This window comes from Abramis brama (genome assembly GCF_963993115.1).
Source record: "Abramis brama genome assembly, chromosome: 3".
Taxonomy (NCBI): domain Eukaryota; kingdom Metazoa; phylum Chordata; class Actinopteri; order Cypriniformes; family Leuciscidae; genus Abramis; species Abramis brama.
In genome coordinates this window covers 28,767,532-28,792,376 of record NC_139965.1, presented here as the reverse complement: position 1 = coordinate 28,792,376, position 24,845 = coordinate 28,767,532, and positions in this window count along the sequence as shown.

Below are 24,845 nucleotides of genomic sequence, written 5' to 3'. Positions count from 1 at the left end.
ATAGAACTATAAGATAAATAGATAGAATTACAGTATGAGATAGAATAATAGACTTAATGGTATACAGAACTATAGAACAATAGATATAATGATAGAATATTATATAGAATGACAGATAGCACTATAGATGGAATAATATAATGATAGATAGAATGAAAGATAAAAATAATACCTAAATCCCTGGACAGCAATTTCAATCAATCGGGAATTGGTAACAGATTTTTCACATAGGGCACCAATTTGTCCAGCGTATTGAACAATAGATAGAATGATAGGACAATAGAAGGAATTGGATGGATGGAACGATGGAAAGATGGATAGATACTCCATCAGCACAGTGCAGGCTGAACTGCTTTATCCAATGTTCACTGGTCCTTTCCATGACGACAGTCTGACCGTTGTGATAAAAGCTTGGCTAAAATAACACCCTCATATCACATCCGTCTTCCTAAAAACACTTATGGAGCAGAGCACTCATCTACTGCCTGCTGGACTTTTTCTTTTTTTTTTTTTTTTTTTTGACCATTTTCCCCTTCTCTTTTTGTCTTTTTGACTTCACTAACTCTCACTATAGATCTGGACCACTTCACTGTTATTTTTAAACTACTCAAATGATTAATTATTGGTGGTCACTATACGGTATAATATTTTTATTTGCATTTTGGTTTGACCTTTGAGCACCTTACTGGCTGGTATGCCATCTAAACTGAAGGACGTTTCAATATGAGATTAATTCAGTTACCAGTGTTCCTATAGCATGAATAATAATTTGTGAAGTATAATCTCCTCCTTAATGCTCATGTTTTCCCATGTAGTCATTTCACGGCAGGTGCATTGACATGTACAGCACAAGCCCTCTGGTGATCCATGCATCTGTTACCCAGAAGCCTCTGCCACCGTCACGCCCCAGTGACACAGTGACTCCCAGAGGCCGTTAGGGCAGGAACAGAGGATGGGGATGAAGTGATGTCTGTGTATGTGTTAGTGGGTGGGTTTATGTGTGTGAGTGTTTGTGTTAAGGGGGGATAGAAGAGGTCAGCGTAAGCCAGTTAAAGGCATTAGACCTCCAGACTGATGAAAAGAACTGGCCCACTGATCATATTAAAGGGAGCTACCAGGGCCCAATGCTGCTGTGCTGGTGCACGGGCCAAAGCAAACACTGGGAGAGGGTGGCTAAGCCTGCCCTCACAGACATCAAAGACAGGGGATCAATTCTCACTGTGCAGCTCAACAATCCCAGGATCTGCTACGCACTCACTCACTCTCACACACAAACACACACACACACACACACAGACACAGACACATACACACACACACACACACACAGACAGACACACACACACACACACACACACACACACACGCACGCACGCACACACACACACACACACACACACGCGCGCGCACACACACACACACGCACACACACACTGAGTTCTCATGAAGGGTGCAGTGGCTACGTTTTTTGGGATGTTTATGGTAAAAAAAAAAATAGACAGAGCAGACAGAAATTAAGATGGATAAATGTATTATCAAAATATAAACAGAATAGTTAAGAGAGGACAAATGTCATCCTGGTTGTGCACTACAAATTGAGTAATATTCTTCAGTGTGCGTTTTATTAGTGATGCACAGACATGAACATTTTTGGTTGAAATAGAAAATCGGTGGGCCAAGTCTTTTTTATTCTCTTCTTTTAAAGAAATTAATCAATACATCTATTTAGCAAAGATGCAGTAAATTGATCAAAAGTGACAGACTTTTACATTGTTACAATTGTTTTCAATTATTGTAGTTTCTTCAAAAATATTAAGCTGAATTTCTGAATGATCATGTGACATTGAAGACTGGAGTAATGATGCTGAAAATTCAGCTTTACCATCACAGGAATAAATTACATTTTAAAATATTAAAATAGAAAACAGTAAATTGTAAATACTATTTCACAAAATTACTGTTTTTACTTTATTTTTGATCAAATAAATGCAGCACTTCTTTCAAAAACATAAAAAAATCATACAAATCCCAAATCTTTGAAACAGTAGTGTATACTATATAATATTTTAATAGATATTTATATTTATATTTATTAATAGCACAATTAGGAAAATCACATGTAAACTAAATTTGTAATCACGCATGAATTTTGACCACAACATGCTGATATTTCTAGCCTTCAGAGAGTGTTTCTCATCTTCACCATTATGGCTGAACGCAAGAACAACAACCATGCTAATTACTCTAATTTAGTATGGAATACTCACACTTTGGCTGAACTTCACACTGTGTAAATATCCCATCAAACTGTCTGCAACAGCTGACGGTAAAATAACAACCTCAAAATCCAGGGCCTTCAAAAACGCACATGGACACCTTCAATTATCTGAAAACAAAACAAAAGAAAAACGTCTACAGATTTTGTTGCTTTTCTTCTCCCTTCTCACAGTCAAAGCGGTTAAAATTTTGACAAATGTGACCATAGGTGTGTTTGAAGTGTGCTTAAGTGTTTGTCAGGAGGAGTTAGCATCAGTGTCTGGTCTGCGGCTGAGAGGGTGAAGCCCAGCAGCCGGCACAGGAAAGCAGCAGAGCCTGCCGTCGCTTCAGCAATTATCAGCCTCGGGAAACCAAAACACTGTTCACACAACGCGGGAATGCAAAAACAAAGGAGCCATTCAGAGCACCAACACCCAAGGAGTTTCCATGAGGACTGGAATTTTGTCAGTCGACACATAAACATTCACAGGGGAAAGTAAAAGATATCAGCCGTCAGCAACCAGGTGCTTCACAGAGAGCTCGGCACCAAGCGAAGGGAATACTTTCACTGACACCCAATCCACACACACTTCACAGATTATGAACATTTCCGCACACATGCAGGAATATATCTGTTTCTCACACACACAGATGACTCCATACCAGCAAACACACTGTTATGGCCTGTTGAAAGACTGTAGGTTTGCCCAGTGGTGTGTGTGTGTGTGAGGGCAGAGGGTCAAAGCTGTGTGTTATGAGCTAGAGAGGCGATCTCTCATCGATACACTTTAAGCACTGAGCTCATTCACAGGACACTGATGATGATAAAGCTCTCACTCTACTAAGAGACTATGCCATTGAAGTTGTATGCGCGCTCGCGTGTGTGTGTGTGTTCATATCCTAAACCTCACTAACTGCTAGATTGTGTGTTTGCCCCACATTCAAATCGCTCACACTGCAGGCCTGCTTTCCTGACTTAAAGGGTTAGTTCACCCAAAAGTGAAAGTCTGTCATCATCTAATTTTTTTTTCTTGTATTACTGTTTGTATTTTCCCTGTCCTTTCTTGACAATCTAAACCACAAATTCACAGTTACACACAACTGTGTTTTAGTTTTAAAATAAAGGTACATATACACTACCATTCAAAAGGCTGGCGTCAGTAATTTTTAGTTTTGAGAGAGAGAGAGAGAGAGAGAGAGAGAGTGAGAGAGAGAGAGAGAGAGAGAGAGAGAGAGAGAGAGAGAGAGAGAGAGAGAGAGAGAGAGAGAGAGAGAGAGAGAGAGAGAGAGAGAGAGAGAGAGAGAGAGAATACTTTCATTCGGCAAGGAAGCATTAAATGGATCAAAATTGAAAGTAAAGACTTTTACATCATTACAAATTATTAATATTTCAAATAAATGCTGTTCTTGGGAACTGAGCTTTTCCATCACATGAATAAATGACATTTTAAAGTATATTGAAGTGGATAATTTACTTTTAGTATTTTAATATTAAAAAAATGGGGGTTGATCCAGGTATGGATGGGATCAAGCAGTCACATACACTTGCCTTGTGGCCCTGGACACAAGGCTGAGGCGGCTGCTTTAGACAGCATGGCATCCCAAAGCATCTAAACATACAGTGGTTAGGGTAGAGGCCAGTTTAGGAGCTCAAAATTATTTATATAATAATGTAATATAACTAAAGTTATTGTGGCTGTTTAAATTATACCCCAACATATCATGATGACAATTATAACCAGGGGTGCACATAACTTTTTTGGTCTGTTTCTCAAGGGAGTGCCTGGAGAAGCTGTTTGGTACTCACACTTTACGTGGCACACTTATCCTTTAATCTGTCGTCATCACTTTCCTCCTGACTGCTCTCCTCACTATAACAGTATTTGTTCACTGTAAAAATTAAATATAAGTTCGTCTCTGTATTTTTATTTTATTTTATTAACATTAATGACACAAACAACAGCAGGAATATTAGGCTGCTGTCACTTTAAGACCAAATGCACAGACTGAACATACTGACACACATCCGGTTTCTCTGTCAACTGTTCACTTATGACATAACCGAGAGAATTTGACATAATGTTGTGTGTATGTGGCCGTTAAAGCACAAGGAAACGAGAAAGAGGAATCAATTTGGTGCTCATGTGCTGTCTGAAACGCTCCTCTCTCTCTCTTTCTCTGTTTCTGGTGTGTGCGGCTGTCCGCAAAGATAACAGCGTGCAAGTCCCAATTTCCGCCTCATCTTTTGCGTTTAAAATCGTTTGAATGTGTAAACTGGCGTGACAAAACACGTCCAAATGGTAAACTTTTACTTTATGATGGTTAAACTTAGCAGTTAATCCGCAAATCATGCGTGTCGGACCATGGGGCCTGGTCCGTACAGATCACGGATCAATTGCACCCCTATTAACAACTAATAATTAATGAACACACTTATCATCATGATTGCTTTCTTACCAGAGATACTCCAGTAAGTAAACGTGTCCCTGTCCCCAAAAATGTTGGTACTCAAAAGCGCTTCCTCCACGTTTTCATCTGTGCATCATTTATTTTTACCACGCATGCGCACCTGCAGTTATGTGCACCCCTGATTATAACCCATTCTATAATTGCATGATCAAAAATTTCCCATGCTCTTTGTCAATATGGCATTTGTCAAATCCAGATTTTTTTCATTCATCCTTTTTTGCATAGGCCTATTAATTTATTTATTTATTATGATAGCTAAATAATGTTAACGTTTTGCATACATGTTCATAATCAAAAAAATCATCAATTTGTAGTCCTACTGTACACATCCATGCTTTCTAATTTGTGCACATCTCCTTATTTCAATCAGCATTCAAGCATCAGATACAAAAACAACACTGATCACAGTTTAGCCAGCAGAGGCCCACTTCCACCATTACTTTCCATAATAAGAACAGGAAATGAGGCATGTGGGAGGGTGAGTAAGCAATTTTTCCCTCAGTGGAAGCAGGGAGTCGCTATTTTCTGGGCTGTTTGGGTAACGCACTCATGCAGCGGTGTATGTTTGTGTGTGAGCTGCTGTTTCCACTCTGAGGCATGTGCTGTTTGTCAGAGACCCACACAAGGCCATGTCCCTCTCTGTGGCATTGTGCCACTGTGATTTTCTGTACCCAACCATGTATTCATGGTTTATTCCGAGGCTATATTTACTCTCTCTCTGACAGAAGCCACCCAAGAAACATGGACTGATCACACCAAAACTAAAAGAGGTGGACAATACAGAGAACGGTTTTAGGATTAAATATTACACTTCATTCAGGCCTGCCATTAAAACACACCCAGATTCTAAACACGGATGCACATTTATAAATAAGATCATATTAAAGAATTTGTACTTCCCAACACTGTAAACAGAATCATTATATTACATAAAGGAATAATACGGGTTCAATTTAAATTAAGCTCCAACGACAGCCCTCGAGACATACTGTTAATTACCACAAAAATTGTATTCAGACTTTTTTCTTCAGAAAAAGTCAGGGTTACAGAGAGGCACTTAGAATGGAAGTGAATGTAAACAAAAATATTCCATAAACACTAAAATATTAACTGTTTCAATTCCACAAAACGTAAACAATATGTATTGACACAATTTTAGTGTTAAAAAATTACTAACCTTGTGTTGTCATATCCAGTTTCACAACTTTGTTTCCATAACGCAATACCTAAAACCCTGAAAATATAAAACATAGAAACATAAAAATTAGGAGAACTTTACAGCTCAAATAAACAAGTTTTAATAGAATAATGTATTTTTGTAAACAAATGAATACAAATTTAAATAAAATAAAAAACCTTCTGATTTCTGCTTTTAAATCATCCACAAATTGGCCCCATTTACCACCATTGTAAGTGTCTGTAAACTTTCATTTGAAATGTTTTGTCTTTTATATGTTTCCTGATTCACAGTTAATACCTCCTGTTACAAACGTAACAGTAGAATGTATTAAAAATGTATGTGTCTTGCTAATTGGTTCGCTGTTGGAAACTGAACAGAGTAATATGTAAAGATGATGGATAGCGGCAATTCATGAGTGTTTGCTGAGTGAAGCTGGTTATGTGTGATGTTTAAGGTTTAGGATTAGGGGAATGAAACAAGTAGGAAATAAGCTAGCCAACGCTTCAAAAGAGCTACTGCGAACACAGCACAGCACAACCAGGAAAACTGTTCAATTACACAGACACATTTAGCCATAGTCCACAAGTCTACCTCAAACACACATACACACACATTCACACACACACACACGCACACACACACACACACACACACACACACACACACACACACACGCCTTCACAGAATATTCCCCTTTAATCTTTAAGACCACAGTTGGGAGAAGGCTGGTATTGGTCAGTGCTCTCTCTTTCTCTTTCGCTCCATCTCTCCCTCTCTTTCCTTCTGAGTTAGAACAGATCAAAGGGGCCGTTGTGGTCTCGTCTGTTTTTAAAATGCCATGTCGTCAGAGAAAGGAAGGAAAACCCCTGACTCTGCTAGCCGCTTGTCCACAGCAAACTTTCCAGCAAACAAAATGGAGACTGCTAAACTCCAAAGAGCGCTAGCAAACCACGGCTTATTCTTGAGCCTAAATGATGCAAGAAGCGGGCAGCCGGCAACTCTAAGGATGAATCAGAATTTCTCATTGCAAGGGTATACACTCTAAAAATGAATTATTAAATGGCTATCATACCCCCATAGTATAAAAACAAACACAAGGGGAAGAGGTGGAAAGAGAAGAGAGAGCAAGATGAATACTGATGCTTTGGCCGCACATTAGACCCAGATGGATTAGACATTTTATAGAGAGAGCGATAAAAGAAGAAGAATAGAGACTGAGATCGAGAGGCAGAAAAATAAAAATAGAGAAAGAAATCCACATTCAAAGTCCAAGCGCAAACTGTTGCTAGCTTTTAACCTCTGACAGGGCAGCCCACATCAGGAAGCACTTCGCTCTGCTCCAAACAGATCCCACTGCATAACGCTAACATTTCCCTACACGGACATACACAGATATCTGTTCACCCTGACCTATAGGGTGAACAGGATGAATCAAAAACTGTCAAATACAGTTCCACAGATGCAGACATGGGCTGCTGGCCAACTCGAAACATCTGTGTGTGTTTTTCTTTCTTTTTTCTTTCTTGCCATGCTTTTAATAGGCTGAAATCCACATGGCTCGCGTGGAGCAAAAGTACCTGAGCTGCGTCAGAACAATACAAAGCCACTCAAACCGAGTGCAGGTATACTCAATTTTTGGACAATCAGACTAGCGACTTTCATTAATTTTATGGAATGAACATAAATTATAGTTTGTATCATTCAAAAGGTGACTATTCTGGGTGCATCTTCTATTCAAAATATTTATTCTTCTATATGTAAAAGAGTTATATATACAAAAAGAATCAGAATGTTTTACTTTGTTTTATCATTATGCATACGTACACATGAGGATGTGTGTGCATGTTGTAGTTGCTGCTGAAAAAGTATCCTGCCTTCAAGCAGAACAGATCTGATTCAATCTTTCTGCATACAATAAGATTGTCTTAGAAAGGTCCATCTGTTCAATCTGACTTCAATTCAAGAATATATCCTGACCTGTATAGAAAGGACTATTTCATTCTCCTGACAAATATTGGCATATACAGTAGCAAGTTATATTGATACAGGGGTAAGGATTTTCCAGCAGAATTGAATATATAAAAAAAATTATGTCAAAACAGTGTAAATTTTTGAAGGAATAATTAATTTGCTAAAATATAAATGTATATTTTAACACTAATTCCCAGGAAATGCATGAACTTAATAAAATGTGTACCTTGAATAAGTGTCTGCCTAAATTAATGCAGTGTAAATATAAATTGAATTTAAATGCAATTATGACATAGCTAACAAATAATAATATAACTCTTAAGCACTGTTCTACAAAATCTTCAAACTTAAAATTAATTTTGATTATAAAAGAAATGAATAGCCACATAACACAATCAGTCTTATCATGGATTCATAATATCATGTAATATTTTTTACTGTGAATACAAACACCAAAATACCCAATGTATTTCTAAGGGAAATTATCCACATTTTGAGGTGTTATTGTTTTTTGGGGGTGTTATTTGTGTTTAAAGACTAAGGTTTCCTCAAACAATGTCAGCTTGTCTTTAGTTAACTCGGTAGCTAAGCATAAAGGTTGTACTGAGGGTAGATGTTATATGTCAAGAAGATATAAATATTACAAGAACATTACGAAAGCAAATATAAAGCTTTCTGCTAATTTCATGTTAGATGTGCAGATGTGCAGTCAACAAGTTGTGAATAACACTAAGTAGTGTTTAGTAGTGCTAATCTAATCAAGTTGTAATGACTACAGCCTGCACAAGAAGATACGCTGTAGAAAGTGATCACTAAAAAAAGTGAGGAAACCTGTTGCCTTAAAATGGTTATGTACATAAACTTCATGCTTAATTGAACAAAATAAGTTAAGTGGAATTGTCATGTTTTTTCAACTATGCATGAGGTTATTTACTTAATAATGTTAAGGCAATGAGTTTCCTCACTTTTTTAAGTTAAGTCAACTGATCACTTTTTAGGTAACACTGGGCTTGAGGCAGAACCTGATTTCACTAAGTGCAACATGTTCCTGGAACATCATTTTTGTTGATCCTGGAACAACATCCCAATCAACCAATAAGATCAGAGGGACAAGTTTAGGCTTACAACTAGGGTTAGATGCTTCTACATCAGTGCTATTCACCTATCACTTCCCTCTGATTTCAGGGATAAGTTATGGGCAGTGTTAAGGTGATGATACACAGGGCAACTTTTCGGGCAATGTTGCTGTCAACGGGCAACCAGATTAGACACAGGGCCCACGACCGATCTAAATTATCCAGATATAAATGTATTGCCCATTTTCAATGGGAAAGTGCCCAAGCGACAACCACTCGGTAAGATTGCCCAGCAACATTGCTCAAAAAGTTGCCCTATGTATCATCACCTTTAGGTTTAGGGGTAGTTATATTAGGACAAAATTTTCAGACAGGAATGTTGTTCCAGGAACAACAAGATATGTTGACCCAGGAACATAACTCGGCAAAATCAGGATGTGCGGGCTTGAGGAAAGTCCTGATTTTCAGTACTAATTCACTTTTATGCCTTACCGATCCTCGTGCATTTAACACATTACTCAACCAGATGATTTGCCTTAATTTCCTGTCAAAGTGATATATTTTGCGGATCTGCTGTGGTTGTCCATCTCAAAGAGAGCGTGCCAGCCAGTACAGATGCCCTCACAGCCTGCATCTCTTTGGCCTGTACCTTCTTTAAACACTGATAGCTGCATGATTTATAGCTAGACAAGACACCAGAAGCAGTATTTTGGCACAGTGTCCGAACATAATGTGTTCTAGGCAGAGACTGGGACAATGTGAGGGGAGGGGAGGAGAGTGTAATGACTCTACCTGCCACAAGGGGGTGTGTGAATGAGTCTGTTACAGCCCCAGAGGGAGAACACAAAAAAAGAGAGACAAATTCTTACATTTCTTTGGGAATCTTGATACTATCTTTTTCTCTTAGTCTCACTTTCATACTCTCCCTGCACTTTGAAATTTGATTGTTTTTCTCTTCAGTTTAGATCCACAGATTAAGGGTCATTCTGCAGGGCAGAAAACACCACAGAGGTAAAACATTTCCACAGGGCCACCTGAGTTAAGTTCCAACTTCCTAACGCATCACACATGATGATATCCCTATAAACAGGGGCAACTGTGTGTTAGTGAGCCAGACAGGAGAGAGAGAGTCCTGACAACATCAAACCTTTGGGAACACAGCCAGACAGATCTAACTTCCATCTGTTCAACAGGCCTCAAACCTTTTTATTTCTTTTTCTTTCTTTCTTTCTTTCTTTCTTTCTTTCTTTCTTTCTTTCTTTCTTTCTTTCTTTCTTTCCTTCTTTCTGTGTCTGACTGACAGGCCTCAAGTCTTCGAGGAGCAGCTGAAAGTATAAAGGGAATCCATTTTTGATCGTGCTGATTCTCTCCGGTGAAACTCTAGAAGGCCCGACAAAAGCAAACTCAATAAAAACAAAGGAGAGTGATACCGCAGTTACTCACAAGCACAGGGATCACTCCACTGTTTTATGTTGCTGTGGTACATTCAACCTTGGCTCAAGTTCGAGCATGTTCTTTAGACTGAGTTTGAAGTGATCATCTGAAACAAGTCAAAACAAGAATTCATAATTCAGACATTTCTTGCAGTATTTTTCAACCTTCTCCTTCATAGTGCTCAAAGACATCAGTATTGTCCATAAGTCATATTTCAAGCTCAGTTCAAAGTAGTGTTAAAGTGTCTGAGATCAGTGGTGCATATTTTGTTTTGCCTGGGGTAACAACAATAAGCGATAAAGTTGGGAATGCAAACTTATGAATTTTTAAATGCAATAAAAGACTTGAGTTATGGTCGTATTGAATTACTCGTGATAGACAGTCTTTTATTTGTATGCCGGAGAAAATGACAGTCACTTGTGAGCCTCCAGAAGACTACAGATTCGTACATCAAAACCAAACACTGACTTTTACCTTAACACATAAAATACTGCAGTGCAAAGCAGAAGAAGCCAGATGAAGGTTCCAGAAAAGGCCAGAGACAAAACACAGGCACATAGGCAGGCAAAAGAGTCAGCCTCAAATTCACAACCTCACTGGGACCATCTCTTCCTCTTTTATGCAGACTAAAAGGGCATTTAACAGGAAAATGAGCTGTCCAAAAGGTCAACAAAATTTACCTTTCTGCTGACAGATTGTAGATTCAAATGGAAAGCAGCCATAAAGAGAAAAGAATGAAGTGATTTTAAAAAGATGTGGGTTTGAACAAGAGGGATTATTAAGAAAGACAATGAAACGGTCATTGTTGTTAAATTATCATAGTTAAAATGGAGCAATCAGCAAATAGCAGTGTTTAATCACATTGCATCTATTGTGAAAATCGGATATGCCCTGTCCAAAATGACACCCTCAGCCCTTGCGTTCATTGTCCAAGTCTAGACTGTGATGAAGTAACGTCGCGCAGACTGTTGGGTAGTAGTCACTGTGAAGAATGTAAAAGTGTTGATTGCGCATCTCCTGGGCACCCTTCTGAATTATAAAACAACAGAAGGGACATCCTTACTGCTCAAAATCTGATCTAACTCACCTACAGTACCTGTAACCCTGAAGACCTTGATGAGCTGGTACAGGTGTATTTGATTAGGGTTGGAGCTAAACAGTGCTGGATTTGAGGAACCCTGTCCTACTATCTTGTGGACTTCATGGACACATAAGCAAAGGCTGCAAGTCCATATACATTTGGGGCTAGGCTATAGATCACACAAAATCATTGCTCCGTGAATATAAATAATTCTTTTAAATAAGCATAATTAGTCATTGGCAAACTGGACGAGGCTGAGAGCCGTGGGAATGGAGCGAGGCCGGTGGTGCGAGTGTTAAGCGCCGCATCGGCTTCGAGTTCTCAAGAAGGAGCTCCGGGACCATAAAAGGAGGAGCGACGACAGTGAAGGATGAGAGAGGACCAGGCCTGGGACATTTACGTTGTGTTTTGTTTATGGCAGTCGTCAATGAGTGGCTGCCGCTTCACTTTACCTCATTCTTCCCTTATCAACAAACCTCTTTACAGTAATATACATAATACAATGCTTATAAAATAGATAAGGATTTTAATGCAACTCGAAGTCTTCTTGTCTCAAGAACCTGAAAGCCTGTGTGGCATGTATTATATGATATGATGAAAGAAAGTTTTAAATGTACTCTACCATTCAAACATTTGGGGATGGTAAGATTTTTTTTATGTTTTTGAAGTTTCTTATGCCCACAATTAGCAAAATGGACAGAATGAGCCCTTTACCACATTAAAAGGAAAAAAGTGATATAAAGTCATGGTATAGCTCTAATGTTTTTTTTTGTGACTGGGTATGTTTAGGCATAAAGTCATAATTTAAAAAAATCTAACAATATGGATCATAAATTCCATATCTCTGTTACTTTGTGGAGAAGAGAAGATGAGTATCCTTTAACTGAACAGAGCTGCTCACACTAAAAAGACGATTTTTTTTAGGAGATGATTATTAACATTTTTAAAGTTATAATTTATAGACATTTTAAGAAAGAAATCATTTACCTGTTGAGAGTATGTTGACAGTCTGTGTAGTAACTGTAGTTAGCTGAGCTCCAGAAAATCAGTAATGAGGAGGCTTTGACATTTACAGATTTGAAAAACAAAAAAGGCGGGAATAAAGAACCCTAAACTCAAACACAAAGAACCATTTCAACATATAAAGGGTTCAACAGGATGATACGGTACTAAATAGAACTGTTACTGCGTGTAAAGATTTAAAGAACCATCTTTTATTAGAGTGTATTTTAGTTTAAATAGAAATTTAGAAAGCAAGCAAGCAACTTTATTTAGATAGCACATTTTCAAACAACATACGGTGCCCCAAAGTGATTTGCAACAATGATGACATTAAAACCAACATCTAAAATTACATACAACACAGCAAAAACAACTTTTTCAAAAGCTAAAGAAAATAAATAGGTTTTAAATAAGACTTAAAAGTGGCAATTGATGGAGCTCACCTCACTTGGCATGGGAGACTATTCCAGAGTTTGGGACCTACTACGGAAAAAAGCACGATCTCCTTCCAAATTACAGTGAGGGACCATTAAAAGCTGTTGATCTGAAGACAAGAGAACTCAAGGAGAGTAGGGAATAAGAACATCACTAATGTACTGGGGGGCAAGACCTGATAGTGCCTTGTAAACAAACAGGATAATTTTAAAATCAATCCTGAATTTAACAGGAAGCCAATATAAGGATGCCAGTACAGGGGTAATATGGTCCCTCTTTCTCACTCCTGTTAAAAGCCTTGCTGCTGCATTTTGCACTAACTGCAGGCGGGCTAACGCAGTCTGGGGGAGACTGTTATATAAAGAATTACCGTAGTCTATCCTTGATGAGAAAAGGGAATGAACCATAATTTCCAAATCCTTCCTGGAAAAAGAAAGTGCTTTAATTTAGCAATTGATCTCAGATTAAAAAGATACCTTTAACAACGGCAATCTGTTTATTATAGTTTGGTGAAGAGTCCATAATTACCCCTAAACTCTTCATATGATCTTCAAGGTAGGTGACATGGGAGAGCGTACAATCAAAACCTCACTTTTACTCTCATTTAATTGGAAAAGTTGTTGGAGAACCAGAGCTTAATCTCACTGTAGCATTCATGTAAAGGAACTGTTTTCTATTTGAATATAGTTTAGAAAGTAATTTACTCCTGTTATGGCAGAGTCACATGATCCTTCAGAAATCATTCTAATATGCTGATTTGCTGCTCAAGAAACATTTATTATGATCAATGTTGAAAACAGTTGTGCTGCTTAATATTTTTGTGGACGCTGTGATACTTTTTTCAAGATTATTTGATAAATAGAAACTTTTTACTTTGCTGTAACTTTTGATCTAATTAATGCATCCTTGCAAATAAAAATAACTTTTTTTTCTTTCTGACCCAAAACTGTTGAACGGTAGCCTATTCTATATCTGTACATCAGTCCACATAAGGTATAGTTTAAAAGCCATTTGTAAAAGTCTGAAAGCAAACAAAGTGGTTGTCAGATATATCTATATCTATATTTGTATATCTATATTCACTCAAGTTAGCTTTATAGTTGTCTGTTTGATGACTCGTGCTGTACTTGCGAGTCATCCGAAAACTTAACCTCTATGTCCACCCGCTGCACTGCTATAAGCACGGCTGATTCAGGTGTTTTGAAAGCTGCCAATATGAAAACTGTTATTTGAGGAGGGCTGTAAAAAGCACTGATTTTCTGACAGACAGAAAGAAAGGTTATGAGAGGAAGAGAGGGACTTAGCTGTTTCCCAGAGTGCATCACTCTAAATTGAGAATTGAGGGTTATGGTCTCAAATTCTCCCTCCAGAGAGGCCACTTTGAGACTTGGGATCCAAACCCCTCAACATCAGACATCCTGCAGAAACAAACTGACTCATCTGTGCCTGCCAATCCAGTCTATGCTGCCCAGTAACCTCTTTACAACACTACACACTCAAGAGAGGACCAAGGAACAAAAGTAAGGCATTATGGATATTGATTCCCAACATATTCCATTTTCAGCTCCAAGGAAACTAAACTGTGAAAATGAGTTAAAATACTTTCTCTCAAATATCTTCATAGTGCCCAACCATTAGCATCTAGCCTGACATTTCACAGTAATTGCATGTACACTTCTCAAAATATTCACACAGGAATTACAGTAAACAAACACAAAATGTCACAACAACCTACATTAAATTATGAAAGCTTCATCAGACATACATCAGGTTTCTTTTTTTTTTTTACTAAAAGAAATGACATATAAAACAGATAATTGATGGAAACAAATAAAATACTTATTTTTATACTACACACTACTTAATGCAGCCTGACTTATTGTATGTCAAAAAAGATGCACCGTCTGGAGAAATCATCCTAAGAATTCAATCAAACCATCCCCATGGTGTGTGTGTGTGTGTGTGTTTGTGGTCAGACACACACACAAATGAGAAGACTACAGTTAAGTCTCTATTGATTCCTAAAAATTTGAATTATGTCACCTGTGGAACACAAATGAAGTCAAATGCATATCGTCACATGTCAAGGAAAGTCAATCATATTGTTTGTGAGTTAATGAGAAACATGTTTCAAAATATCTTCATTTGTGTTCCACAGAAGAAAGAAAGTCAAATGGAATGGCACGAGGGTGAACATGAACTGCTGAATATAGTCTGATAAAATGTCATTATCACTTGAGTCACTTGGCGAGCAGTACGGCCGCTTTTGTTTTGTGAAAACTTTGTTTTCTTCTGTTTGTTTGTATCTGCTTCTTTTGGATCAAAGAATGGATAACGAACTAAAAAGATGTATCACATCACCAACAAAGACTTACTACAGATACTACTGTGAAAGCTGTGCAGCTGAACAGACATGTCAACAAAACATGCCCATTAAGGCCTTAATAAAAAGTGACAGCGTTACAGGCCAAACAGTACCAATAAACAGCCTAGCTGCAGCTAACAGCCTCAGCAAAAATACAGTAAACACAGATATAGCTGCGCCTCTAGAGAAACATCTGAGCATCCCTAGTGTCCTGTCATGAAGTCTTGAGCTCTCTGTAAGGGTTCTCCAAGGGGTCAGGTGGACCGAAAGCATTAAATTAGATAGAACTCACTAACAGCTGTGAATGAAGATCTCTCCGATATGACTTAAAACAGCTTGTTCTGTTCCTTAATAACCAACAGTCCAATAGATGACATGATTGATACACAGCTGTACTCCTCTAAAGAAGCATTTTCATCAATTAGACTTAAGGATGAGACGGTATCATAAAAGACAAACTTTAAGATTTGTCTCGTGAACATGTCCTTTCATAAAAGGTAAATATAATTGTATTTTGTAATTTATAGGACAATATCAATTTGATAAAAAACCAGACTAAACCATCTGCAAGAAGCGTGGAATTATACCTCTCTCCCCCAGTGATGTGCATCACTTGCTTTTAATTGAAAAAGAGCCAATTGGTTTTGCATTATTCTGTCATTTCCAGAGGAAAATTAAGTGAAAACAAATTTGCAACAAATTGGAAATAGACAATACTCCTTAAAAAACAAGAAAACAAACAAACAGATCAAGTAAATAACAACTTTGAAAAAACTGATGGCGCACAAGCACACACACATTCAGACAGTAATGGTACTTAAACAGAGGGCAGAGGAGAATCCCGCAGGCTCCGCTAGGTGTTTGGCAGTGAGGGAGGGTTTTAGATAAATGACGCTGCCCAGGAGCAGTGCCCTGGGACATGGCCCCAGCCTGCCCCCTGCCTTTCCCTGGCTAAATGGGCCGTTTCTGGGATGCCGGGGGCACAAGCATATGCCACCAAATCCCTAGTGAGGTCTAGCAGAGAGTAAACAGAGACTCTGCTAATGGAAGACTGCCTGCTTCTGACCTTCAACTGATCTCTCCTCTGCTCTCTCTTTCTCTCGCAGTCTCAGTCTTGCTCTCCTCAGTCTTCTCACTCAAAATCACTCTGTCATTATTTCCAAGTCTTCACTTAAAACTCTTTTTATATAATTTCTTGCATGGTTGATGAATTAAGTTTCAAACTGAAATTTAGGTAGACTTTGTTTATATGATCATGCCAACAACATTCTACCAGTATAGAGAATATTCTGGACACTCAATGAGAGGAAATACACAGAAACACCAGGACAAAATGCAAAAGAAATGGCAAAATTGCATATACATTTATAAATCCAGACACATTCAGACAGGGCAACTCCACTGTGTGGCTGAACCATCATAAACAGCAAACTGGAAGCATTTAATGGTGCACACCCAACGCTAATGTGCAGCTTGGACTAAATAAGATGTCTGAGAGCAGAAATAGGCCTGGTCCTGTTGTTGATGCTGTCAAGAAAACCCACAACATACTTATGTTGTTCTGTTTTATACTTTTCTGCAAGGGAATAACCATATTTACTTCACTGACCACACACACAGACGTGTTGGAGTGTGACTTTGGCATTGCTTTATGCTGTCATTGTTGTCAATGTGAAAGTTGAAAAAAGTTGAAAAACTGGCGTGATGAGATAAAACGGTTAAAACTGTATCCAATGTTCACTCAGTCACATTGTCCTGGGCCAATTCAGTCATTTCATCACATTTATCTCCATTTTACAAGCATATTTTAAGTCTTTCTATCGTTGCAGAGTGGGCATATGTTTCATACAAGGGTAAATAATGGGGATTATGGGAAAATTGAGTCCTGACCTACTTCTGCCCTGATAGTGTGCTAGTAGATAAGAGAGTCTAAAACAGAAATGACAGTCTGATATGTCATGGTGAGAGTGAGGAGAGCAGAATGTGTGAGCTAAATCGGAGTATTAGAGGCCTCGGGCAACAGAGATGAATCAGTGCTTTCCAAAGGCCTTCTAAACTCAGAATGGAACGGAGCAGAAAAAATGAATCACTTTATACTGGTAAATGTGTCTATACAATAGGTATTGTATAGACACAGTATTGTAATGGCAAAACAGTTGTCAGCAAATACAGTAAGCGGTGTCATATATGAGTGTGTTGTGTGAGGATTATCTGCTGGACAATAAATTCACTTGATGTACTGTAACTGTCATATCAAAAAGATGTGGATAATGACTTAACAGAGTTTATGAATTAATGAGAGTACAGTGTTTATGCATGTATAATGTCCCCTAAAAGAATTTAGACAATTAAGTCACACTTAATGATTGAATTTAAATGTCAGTGTCATTAATAGCTAACCCTTTTTTTCTCCTCTGAGGAAGGGTATTTTGGTGTTCTGTACTTGTTGTTAAATAAAAAATCTGAATTATTTATTGCATTACAGTAAGTAAAAAATATCAAAAATAATGATTTTAGACATTTCTCAGAACTAATTTAACTTGGTGAAGTTTAAAAGAAAGTATCTAAATACATTTACTCTTAATTTTAAGTTATAATATAATATAATATAATATAATATAATATAATATAATATAATATAATGTTATTAATTTTATTATATACTGAAGCTTCCTTTGAAATGTTTCTGTATGTTACGTGTATAGATAGATGTATAGTGTATATTTTGGTGTCACTGTACAAGCAAATGCACGCACATACACTTATCTGCAACACAGTAAAGGCAAATGCAAACATTATACAATCTATTGTGTGATATAATTTTTCTCTGGCACAAAGCTATCCCTACATTCTTTGGAGAGTCCTGGGTGGGTATGAGGTTTATTCAAAAGCTCATAAAACACAAGGGGGTCATATTTAATTGTAAGGGGATAGAAGATGAGACCGGCCTAATTATCTTTATAGGTTGACAGTAATATTTCATGTAAGTTGGGTGAGGGCCCATGCCAGTATGCCTGGCGGGTATGATTTGGGGAGATTTATGAGGAGTGGATCTGTGCCAGGTCATGTGCCCACAGCAATTTCTGCTGTCTCTAGACCGACAGAGCTAACAGAGATTTTATTTATTCATTGTGTTGAAATAGCCAAATACAAGAGCCATAGCCTAATGATTAATCTAATGCTGAACTTTTGATACCTCAGGAGTCACAACTAGGATGTGTTTCCTGTAAGAACAGAGAGCAAAAGAGTGTGTGAGAGGAAGGAGCTATAGAGAAACGAGAGGAAGACAAGCTGATTTTTTTTTTTTTTTTTTTTTTTTTCAAAGAACAATTGAAAGCTGTTCTGGGTATTGAGCAGGTGGGCAGTGGGGTGTGAGGAGCTGGAGAGGAGGAGTGGACTGAGATCTAGATCGCTCTCAATTCATTGGAAAGACCCAAGGGCCTCTCGCACCTACTCTCCGTTTCATTCCTGCTTTCTTAGGAGAGTCTATCCTGGGGAAAAGGTAGAGCAGCTATAGCTGACCTCGAAAAGTTATACTCTACGATCTGTGTTTAAAACATTTAATGCACATGCACAGACATAAAAAGTTGTGCAACCAAAATCTAAACTGAACAAACGATTTATGATTAATTTTAACCAAATCAATTCATCTGAAATGTGATTCGCCGAAAGTTTGGTCAGCGCAGGCAGTGCGTTTCTTAATATAGAGCACTCTAAACGGACAGGATAAAATTTTGGGTGCACTCAAACATTTGAGGATAGCACTTTATAATAATTGATCAAAAAGCACCAACTCGCGAAAAGATATGAGTCTCTGGAGAAGACTTCAAAACAGTATCAATTATGGAGTAGAGCCTCTGAGGAAAGCAGCAAGTCCTGCATCGATATGCTTTTCAGTGGAAATCACCCGAGATTATCAGGATGAGGAGAGAGTATAACAGCAGTGGATAGTTTAATCTAGTCCTATCTCACATCGACACACACACACACACACACACACACATATAGTCCCTCAGAAGAAGCACCGAGCGAGTAAATATATTTACAAGCTCACGTCACACTGCTTCAAAGAGCACAGAAATCACATGCTCCCAACAATCTCAGGCTACGGTATTGTCTAAAAATTACAGATTAAATAATAAACTTAAATAATACAGTAATAAATGCAATAAGAGGCTTTTTCAATGCGTTTTATGTAAAAAAAATAAATAAAAAAAAAAGATATATATATATATTTTTTTTTTTTTATTTTTTTTTTTTTTCTTATTATTTTATTTTATATAAATAGCTTTCCCCTCACTTTTTATTTCAATGATTTTTAAAAATGTTAATTTATTTCAAATTCTAGAGATCAAATATGTATTTACTAACAACACATTTTTTTATTATGTAAAAATCACAGTGAGCCATTTATTTATGACTAGCATATGATCACACACACACACACGCACACACACACACACACACACACAATCACTAACATGCCATATCAGCGACACTTTCCAGGTCTTTCTCCCTAGCAAAGCCCTCTGTTTTGACACAATCATTACAAATTGATTGCAAAATAGCTAACAATCATGATTAAATCATTAAATTCTTGTCTACGCTTCAGAGAACGCTAGCAAAATTAACTTCCCACCAACCTCATTTTTTCCTGAACACGAAATAATGATTTTCTGCCAGTCTAATTACAAAGCCAACATCTGATCAAGCCAGCATCCAGAGGGGATTATCACATGCTGCAGTATTAGAGCTCATTACCAGCTTGAGTGCAAAGTTATTACACATTGTAATTGGATGGTGAGATTTATATACAGATCTGGCCAGTTTCTGTAAGATTGTAATTACAGGCACCGTTGGTTAGCTACTTATCACTGTGCCGGGAGGAGAAGAGGAGAATCAGGGAGCGAGGGAGCGTTTCATTAACCCTTAACCCCGCTGAGGGAAAACACTGTATCTAGCCTGCATCTGGACTTACGACAAGAGCTACATACGCTCATCAAACAATTTACATCCCCCCCTCCCAACCTGCCCGCTGCCCCCCCACACTGTACAAAAAGGAGTGGTTTAGTGCGAGGCCTGAAAAGCTGATTCTGGAGTGTTTGTTCAGATAGACTGCATTTTTCCCCTTGACTGAGCGCCGTTCTGTAATTAGCAGGAGTAACAGTGTGGAAAAAGTCTTCACCTGCTTAGAGCTGCTTTATGGGGCGCAGCTCTCTCTCTCTCTGTCTCCCTGTGTGTGTGTGTGTGTGTGTGTGTGTGTGTGTGTGTGTGTGTGTGTGTGTGTGTGTGTGTGTGTGTGTGTGTGTGTGTGTGTGTGTGTGTGTGTGTGTGTGTTTCAGTATCCTCTCCTTCCTTCCGGTGCTCCACTTCATATAAGAGTTGTGTGTGGACATTAAGAATTTAATTGAACTGAGCAAACAGATGCAGAATTCAAATTTGAATGTAGGAAAGTGGAATGAAAATTAATTGAAATTCAAAAAATGAATACCAATAATTCTTAACTAGAAAAAGATAGATAGATAGATAGATAGATAGATAGATAGATAGATAGATAGATAGATAGATAGATAGATAGATAGATTAATTATTGATTAAGCTAATTGTTACACCAGTAAATAACATTATCAAAAAAAACAAATACAACAGAGAATATGGGCTGAGGGCTCGCTCAGGAAAAAACCTACAGCATCAAACAAAATCCCATTTACTTTTCTTGCAATTCAGCAAGAAAAACACTGAAAGCCAGTGTGAAGGAACATAGGACAGAGAAAAGAAAACACATTCTATGAACATCTCATCAAGATAAAACACGGAGGTGTTTTCTTTTTATCCAGCCTGAAAACGCAGAAGTCCCTATGAATCAATGCTAGCTTACATTTTATGAGACAAGGAGTTAACTTGTTCAATTATGCCACAGACAGCTCTATTCTTTTATAACAAGTTATCTGGGTGGGGAAATCGATACTGACAGGCTGGTTGCATGCTGCCTAATTTCATATTACCACCAGCCAATGGCAGCACAGCCCTGTGATAAAGCTGTGCTGAGTAGTTCATTATGGAGAAGGAGGTGAATCAATACACACTGCTGTGTCTGCCCTGGAGAACGGCAGTTGATAAGGTTCATTCACTATAAGAGAGAGGGAGGATATGATTAAGGGCCAGATCAGAGTATAGTGTACTGCATGAGTGTCTTTGACAGCTGAGAAGTTTCAGGTGCTAGTTTACAGAAGACTAATACTTTATAAAAACCAATGCGGGAATTACAGGATATAAAGGAGGAGATAAATAATTCTAATGTTTGACTAGTCGCTTCTGGTGTGCTAATTGTACCTCCACCAGGGATCCTGTAAAAAGTAATAGAAGATAATGAAAATTAGCTTTTGCCTTTCAAGAGTAAGACAACAACATTGCTCAGACAGTTACCAATAGCACACAGCACAAGCAATAACCACTAAAGGTAAACAAACAAATGCACATTATGACTCTAGATATTTATTTTTTCATTGCTTTCACAGTATAATTTGCCCTTTATTGCTCCCATTAATAACCTTTACCAGGTTAGGCTTAGCAGGATATGACAGAAGCCATTTAGCCTAGAATATAGAACTGGAAAAATGGGCAATTCATAAGGGGCTCCGCAACACTGTATTGTGTAGAAATTACATTAAGTGTAGTTTAATCTAAATATCCCATCTGCAATGCAGTTTATTGACTTCCTTTAATTTTCAGCTTAAATTCTCCACAGATTTAAGGCTATTGACTGGATGTGTGTTTCATGAAATGCTGCAGTGGAAGTGAACGTTGTCAGCTCTGCTCTAGAATGCAATAAAAAGTGAGAGCTCTCAGTTGTTAATATTGTTTCACAGACTTGTCTACTAAAACCCTGGCCTGTTTGCATGCCAACCCATAAGCAACAGTCAATAAAAATGCATTTTAATCAGTGTTAAGTACATTTTATTTCTGTCTAATCGGAGTGGAGGGAATGCACCAAAATCTCAGCTGGCATCCTTGCACACACAAAGGCCAGACTACTTCAAACCTCTTTTGATCAGTACAGGTTTGTGTCATCATTTTTTGATGTGTTTCATGAGTGAGTATGATTCCCTGATGGGGCACTTTATTCTCACTGATGCTCTTACTGAGGCCCAGATTTTGTAAACTTGAGAGGAGAAGGCAAGAGAGAAAGAGTGGGAGAGAGCAAGAGAACCAAAATTGGACAATACAAAATCAATATAAAGTAAAAGACCAAAAAAAAAAAAAAAGAGACTGGGGGAAGGGGGAAACCAGCAGGGTCCCTATAGGGTGTGTGACCCATTTGTGAGTGTGCTGAAAAATACTGAATAGCACTCATGTGACTGAAGATGATGTGCTGAATTTATCATTTTATCGCATTTATTATTATTATTTATTATCTTGGTCAATGTTTATGTTCTTATCTACATATATAAATACATTTGTAAAATTTTAACTTGCATAAATTAACTAATATATAGAGCAAACATGAATTAACAATACAAATATTTATAATTATCATTAATATAGATTAAGGAATGCTGTAAAAATGCAGTTCATTTTAAGATCATGATACCTAATGCAATAACATCTCGGTTACATATGTAACCTTCATTCCCTGAAGGAGGGAACAGAGACGTAGTCGACGTGTCGACTGATCGGGATCACACGCAGGGAGCCTGTCATCTTCGAGTATTGATAAAACGAGCCAATGCACACATTGGCGTGCAAGCTTTGCATCCATGCTCTGCCCGCAGCGTGGGTATAAATACGGAAGCGGATGCACGCACCACTTGTTTTCGAGCGGAGCCCGAAGTCAGCAGTGGTCCCGCAATAGTGGCGACGGGACTACGTCTCTGTTCCCTCCTTCAGGGAACGAGGGATGTTCCCTTTCAGTCGCTCACGTTCGTCGTAGTCGACTGATCAGGATCCCTATTAAAACGCCACTAGTGCTGCCACCTTCCAGTGCCTAGAAAAAAGCCTCCTGATCCCCCCGCATTATTGAGGCGGAGATAGGACAGGGCTAAGGCCAGGGAAGTCACTGCTGTTCCGCAAGACCCACTCAGTCAGACTTGTTAACACTGGGAAAGCGTGCCCTTTTGTTAGAAGGAATATGCTGCGAAAGCCACATCCTGCCTGTAGGGAGGTAACATGTGGGGAATAACACATATGGATTGGGCAAATTACAGGGCAGCACAACATATGGAATGTCACTGAGGTGGCTCCAGCCTATAACAGGGGGCCAAGGGAAGACGCGGGTTCGCCGCAGGGAGCCGTACTGTGGAAGAATAAACATATGGGATCACTGTAGGGATCACAACATATGGACCCAGCCTAGCACAGGTTCCACCAGTGCATACAAGTGTTAGGCCTGGCATCAGACGCTCTGCCACGTCCGTTGCCGAATGGTGTAGAGGAACTCAACAGGGTTCGGCTAAAGAGTAACTCTACTGGAGCAAGAATAGCGCACGTATCCAGTCCATAGGAGGGGAATGGCGCAGCAAGCCGACACTTCGAACCAGGCTTACAGTGAAACTGGCTTCATGTGAAGCAACCGGCTCGACACATAGGCTATTTTTCTAGCGAATGTGTTGGTGTCGCCCAGCCCACAGCTCTAAAAACATCTGTCAGCGAGGCACCCTGTGTCATCGCCCAGGAAGGAGCTACACTCTCTCTTTGGAGAGGCTCACTACTCAGGTGGGCACGGTGCACCTTGGGAAAACACACCAAGATGATGGCAACCACTATCCAGTGGGCCAACCTCTGCTTGGAAACAGCCTTCCCTTCTGCTGGTCTCTGTAACAGACAAGAGCTGGTCTGAGGTCCTGAGGCTTTGCATTCTGTCCTGTTATAACCGTAAGGATCGGAAGGGACAGAGAAATGCCAGGGCTGGGTCTGCCTCCTCCGGGGCGGCGCTTGCAGGCTCACCATCTGGTCCCGTTTTAAGGGAGAGGTAGGAACCTTGGGCACATATCCAGGCCAGGGTCTCAGGATATTGTGAGAGTTGGCCTGCCCGAATTCCAGGCACGATTTGTCGACCGAAAATGCGTGCAGGTCCCCTATCTTCTTGATAGAGACAAGCAAGCAGGATAACGGTTTCAACTGTGTCAGCTGCCTGCAGGCTCAAGGGGAGGTCTCTGAGTGCAGTAGCACCAGAGATAAGTCCCAAGAAGTTATAGAGGGAGCGCAAGGCGGATCCAGTCTCCTTGCTCCCCTCAGGAACCTGATGATCAAGTCGTGCTTCTCCAAGGATTTGGATCCACTGCATCATGATGTGCGTTAATATAAAGGCAACATACATTTTGAGGGTGGAGGGAGACAGCCCTCGCTCTGACCCATCTTGCAGGAAAGAAAGTACGGAAATGATCGAACACCTTCGGGGGTTTTCTCAGTGAGAAGAACACTACTCAACGAACAGGTTCCACTTCAGGTCGTAAGCAAGCCACTTCAGGTCGTAAGCAAGCCTCATTTTTAGAGGGTGCTCTTGCAGAAGTGATGGTATCAACGATCGTTTTGAGGTGGCACGGCTGCCAACGGTGCCCCGTCCCTGAGATGTTTCAG